Source organism: Balaenoptera borealis, assembly GCF_965194805.1.
Source record: "Balaenoptera borealis genome assembly, chromosome: 18".
Lineage (NCBI taxonomy): Eukaryota > Metazoa > Chordata > Mammalia > Artiodactyla > Balaenopteridae > Balaenoptera > Balaenoptera borealis.
Genome location: NC_138877.1, coordinates 24,257,647 through 24,263,646, shown reverse-complemented (window position 1 = coordinate 24,263,646; position 6,000 = coordinate 24,257,647).

The following is a 6,000-nucleotide window of genomic DNA, read 5'->3' as shown; positions in this document are numbered from 1 at the left end:
ATGACAGGCTTCCCCCTTCAAAGTATATCATCACCTTCCATAACATTTGTCTAGTATTCTGGTTACTCACAATCTTATACGTTCGGGAAATAATATTTTTAAGATTTAATTGTGAACAGCACTAAGCCATTTCCCCTTCTGTTGGGGGAGTCCTAGGCATGTACTTACTTATGTCCCAAATCTGAGCTGAAGCCCTACATGCCCCCAGAGTCAGGTGTACCCGGTGTGTGGAGGACTGGCTTTGGACCAGTCCATGCAGACACAGGAGGAACCAAGGAGCCTCCTGGGCTACGAAGGGAAGGAAAAGGACTGACAAGGAAACAACTTTCTTCTACGACAAGGGACAAAGATACAAGTAAAAAGAACTGATGCTGAGAGCAACAAAATGGTTCCTCTCCGAATACGGGGGTACTGTTCCAGCAGGTGCATAGGAGTCCTCGCTAGAGAAATGACAATAAAGGTAGTGTCAACAAACAAGAGCAGTTTTTCCGAAATCTCAGTGGGGCACTAGAAATGCAAGATACTAGTAGCATTTATCCCGCAGCATTTATCAATTGATGGGAGATGACACTCACTCCTGGTCTGTAGCTAAGTGCCCTGGATGTGAGACTCCGTCACCCTCAAATGGGCATCAGTAGAAAGCACAAGAACTCCCAGTCCCCAATGACATAGGGACCACATGTGGAGTCAGAGCCACTGGAAACCCTCCCCGGGGTGGGTGGGGAATAAACTTGCTGGTGATTAGCAGTAATCAAGAGGACTCGCTCACAGAATACATGTGAGACATTCACTAGAGACTCCCCAGCTGCTTGGGAGGAATCTGAGGGAGCTAGCTGGAGCCAAAGAAATGCTGTTTTGTAACTGTTCTTGTGATGTGTTTCTATTCCCAGGATGAAGGGGCTTGGGAAATACAGAAAATGCGCAGAAGTAATAATGATGACTGTGATAATAGCTACTTTATTTTCTGTGTAGTTCTCGGCATCGTTTCTGTGAATTAGGACAACTGTATCAAAATATTTCACTGGAAATTAATAAGCTCTCAAGTTAAATTATAAAAGACCCCGTGATGTGAGATACAATATCCAAAAGTATTGAACCAGGGGAAGGAAACTGCTGAAAATCAATGTTTCTTCTATCTTCTCATGATGATGAACCACAGACATAAGAATTTTCTTGTCTTATTACTGACTGAAACCAAGGAGTAGAAGAACTACTGTCTCATTCACCTGGAGTCTAAGGATTATTTGGGGGCACCCCAGGCAGCTGCCAAGTCTCTTACCCCAGGGCAAGGTCCTTCTGGCCACAGTTAACACCCACTAGGAGGAGTTCTCAGATACCTGGAAGCAGAAGTCATTCTGCAGGGTAGTACTTACTTAGCCTCTGTCCTCCAAGCAGACGACAGCGCTTCCTCTCAGTCAACTTGCATTTCCTGGTCTCTGGACACAGCCTCTCTGGACCTAGGACAGCTGCCCATCTTCTCAGCACTAGCGGTTTTCTCTCTGCTTATCCTAGATCTTGCCCTTGACCTGTGCTCTGGCCCTGGCCCTGACTTGCAATTCTGCATTCCTCTCAATACGGGTATTGTCTCAGGCAATGTCTAACTTAAAATCATGATATTTAATCTATTCTTAACAACTTTATAGGCATTCTATACGGTATCGAGTAGTAAAAGTATTCCCTTCATTTTTCTTTTATTTCATCAATTTTGATGATATCATAGAGAAGATGAGCAATTAAATGTCAAATGGCACAGCACAGGTCTGAATGAGGTCAGAATGACCTCTGACAGGACACAGGCTTTAATTACAGATTTGGGGGGCACATATGCAAACTATACTGTAGATTTTGGGGTGGATACCCTTTTCAGATTAAGAAAAGTTCCTTTTCTTCCTGGTATACTAAGAGTTACTATCATGAACTAATGGTGAATCTCAATCAATACCTTCTTGATATTATAATGAAATAATCACACAATTTTTCTCCTTTATAAAATTAGTGTGGAAAGTTACATTAAACCAATCTTGTGCTATACCTTAAACTCAATTTGCTCATGTGGTAACTTTTTTATATGTTAATTGAGTTAACTTGCTAATATTTTCTTTAGAAATCTTACCCTTATTATAGTTGTTGATAATATTCTTCAATGTCTGCAAGGAACTATACTGATATCTTCTTTTTTCATTCCTATTTTATTCTCCTTTTCCTTGTTTGACCTTGCCATTTTTAACAGACTTTTCAAGAACAAACTGGCTTTGATGATGGTCTCTACTATACATTTGTTTTAAAATACGCATTATTTTTTGCTCTTCTGTTTGTTTTCTTCCTTCCTGCTACTTTCTTTCAGTTTATTTTTCCTTCCTTGTTGAGATGGATATTCAGTGAATTAATTTGCAGTCTTTATTCTAACATATGCATTTAAGGCTATAAATTTCCCTTAAAGATGGCTTTAGTTGCATTTTTATACATGAAATTTTGAGATGTCAAAATTTCATTATCATTCAGGTAAAAATATTTTCTAATTACCATTGTTATTTCTTTGACCCATTTCATTATTTATGTAGAAGAATAATTCTTAATTTTTAAATATGAAAATACTCAAGATTTTAGTGTTGTTTTCAAGATTATTGTCACTGATGTAGCTTGAATAGTGATCAACTTTTAATACTTTGTGAGATTTTTATCCTTTCAAATATTTTGAGACTTGACTTTGATCTGGTCAAGTTTTGTATATGTTCTGTATATATTAGACAAAAATGGTTTTCTGGATTTGTTGTGTATTCAATGTTCTTTATGTGTCCATAAGTAAAGTTTGTTATAGTGTTCAAAACTTCTAAATGCTTACTAACTTTTTGTCTGTTCTCTCTATTACTGAGAGAGATATATCATAATCTCTCACTATCTGTTGTTTTTTAAACATTTCTTCTCTTACTTCCATCACTTTTTACTCTAATTAGCTCATATTATTAAGCGGCTAAAATTTGAGGATTATTATAACTTCCAGGTGAATTAAAGCTCTCACCATTGCAAAATACCCTCTTTATATCTGGTAATGTTTTTTGCTTTAAAAATCATCTTAGTATTAATACAGCTACCACTGCCTTTTTGGGGGGGATGGAGGGACAACATTGGTATTTCCATTTTATGTTTTTTCCCATCTTTTCACTTCCAACCTTTTTACAGGGTCCTTATGTTTTATATATAGATATTGAAGTACCATTAAGTCGGGTCTTATCCAGCCTAACAACCTTTGTCCTTTAATTAGAGCATTAAGCCTATTTACAATTAATACAACTGCTAATATATTTAGATTGATATTACCATCTACTATATTACCATCTACTTAGCTTTCTGAGGATCAGTATCAACTTCAATCATGGGTCTTATGAAAATTAAAAAAAATTTAATGAGAAGATTTGTACAAGTGCTTTGGAAATTATAATATCCTAAACCAAACTTTGTATTAGTAAATATTCTTCCACTGAAGATTTAAAAACAAACAAACAAAAAAACCGCTGCAATGCAGGCTCCTGAATGCAGTTTCAAAGACGTTTTAAAAATATATCAGGTATGTAGCACAGGGAACTATACTCAATATTTTATAATAACCTACAATGGAAGAGAATATTTAAAAAGAAAATATATATATATATATAACTGAATCACTTTGCTGTATTCCTGAAACACAGCATTGTAAATCAACAATATTTCAATAAAAATTTTAAAAATATATCAAGTAATGGCAGCACCGCACGAATATATGCACAATCTTCTAAGATGACTCCTTTGAAACAAACAAAACTCATGATGTTTGGAGTCAGAAGGTGTGAAGGAAGGGTCTGAGAAGGAAAGGGGCTTGGTGAGTTTAAGTGACAGAAAGGAAGTATGGCAGGAAGTGGTGAGATTAGTGACATGGGCATAAGCTAGATCCTGTAGAGCTTTATGGGGTTGTTGATTGCATTAGAAATGCACCTCCCAGTATATAGGGCAATGTCATGGTCTGATTTATGTTTGTAATAGTCTACTTGGGAAGCTCCAGTAAAAGCTGATTAGAATAGGCAAGAATGGAAGTGGGTGGACAATTAGGTAGCCAGTGCAGACTCCTAACGACGTCTCCCCTCCAAAGACATGTCTTTCACTTGAGAAACAGAAGGAGGTGGATTCGAGGTATCTCTCAGGGTAGAATCATTAGGAGATAATTAATAATGGCTCACGTGGGAAGTGAGGGACAGAGTGGTGTTAACACGATGGCGTTGTGATTCTGGCTCAAGCAACATGCTGATAGGAAGTGTTTGTAATGAATTTTTATCTACAATGAAGTCGAATAATTATAGACCATTTATCAAAACTACTGATTATTATCTTATCATTATCTCATTTTCATTATATAATAAATTTTCCAAATTGCAAGCTTATGAAAGCCTCTCACGGTTCTACGATCAAACTCCAATCTCTCTTTAATATTTTTCCTTTGCAGTTTTTGTGCTAAAAATGACTTCAAAGAAAACTGAACAGTGCACCACATACTATCCAATATTATTCTTCTCACAAAAGACATTATAAGGTTTGGTCAGAAACCTTCAGTGGTTCAGACCAGGTTAACGCTGACTCTAAAAAAATTAAAACGAAACTTTTGTTCTGTTGCACTTTTCACAAGAAAACAAAATTGAAGCAGACAATTCTGCTGAACGACAATTGGTTTTTCCCTAACACAAAATTTCAGTACCGCTATTTTCAAAAGAAGCATTTCTATTATAAAAACCATCATGTTTGTAATTGAAATGATAACCCTCAAAACATTTATTGGGCCTACATTTCATTTAGGTTTTCAAGTTTTGACCTCTCTCTTGAAAATAAAAGGAAAGGTTCCTAATGGAATTGTAAGACTGTTGAGTATCAAGTTTCTCTTTTTTTTTTTCCTTCAGTTATAAAAGTTAGGTCAAAAAGCATCCAAGGAGGAGTTGAGGAAAATGGCAGAAGAGTAAGACGCAGAGATCACCTTCCTCCCCACAGATACATCAGAAATACATCTACACGTGGAACTGCTCCTATAGAACACCCACTGAATGCTGGCAGAAGACCTCAGACCTCCCAAAAGGCAAGAAACTCCCCATGTACCTGAGTAGGGCAAAAGAAAAAACAAAAAACAGAGACAAAAGAATAGGGACAGGACCTGCACCAGTGGGAGGGAGCTGTGAAGGAGGAAAGGTTTCCACACACTAGGAAGGCCCTCCGCGGGCAGAGACTGCAGGTGGCAGAGGGGGGAAGCTTCGGAGCCACGGAGGAGAGCGCAGCCACAGGGGTGCGGAGGGCAAAGCGGAGAGATTCCCGCATGGAGGATCGGTGCCGAGCAGCACTCACCAGCCCGAGAGGCTTGTCTGCTCACCCGCAGGGGCGGGCGGGGGCTGGGGGCTGAGACTCGGGCTTCAGTTGGATCCCAGGGAGAGGACTGGGGTTGGTGGTGTGCACACAGCCTGAAGGGGTTAGCGCACCACAGCTAGCCGGGAGGGAGTCCGGGAAAAAGTCTGGACCTGCTGAAGAGGCAAGAGACTTTTTCTTCCCTCTTTGTTTCCTGGTGCACGAGGAGAGGAGATTAAGAGCGCTGCTTAAAAGAGCTCCAGAGACGGGCGCAAGCCGCGGCTATCAGCGCAGACCCCAGAGACGGGCATGAGACGCTAAGGCTGCTGCTGCCGCCACCAAGAAGCCTGTGTGCGAGCACAGGTCACTATCCACACCTCTCCTCAAGGGAGCCTGTGCAGCCCGCCACTGCCAGGGTCCCGTGATCCAGGGACAACTTCCCCAGGAGAACGCACGGCGCGCCTCAGGCTGGTGCAATGTCACGCCGGCCTCTGCCGCTGCAGGCTCGCCCCGCATCCATACCCCTCCCTCCCCCCCGGCCTGACTGAGCCAGAGCCCCCGAAGCAGCTGCTCCTTTAACCCTGTCCTGTCTGAGAGAAGAACAGATGCCTTCAGGCGACCTACACGCAGAGGCGGGGCCAAAAC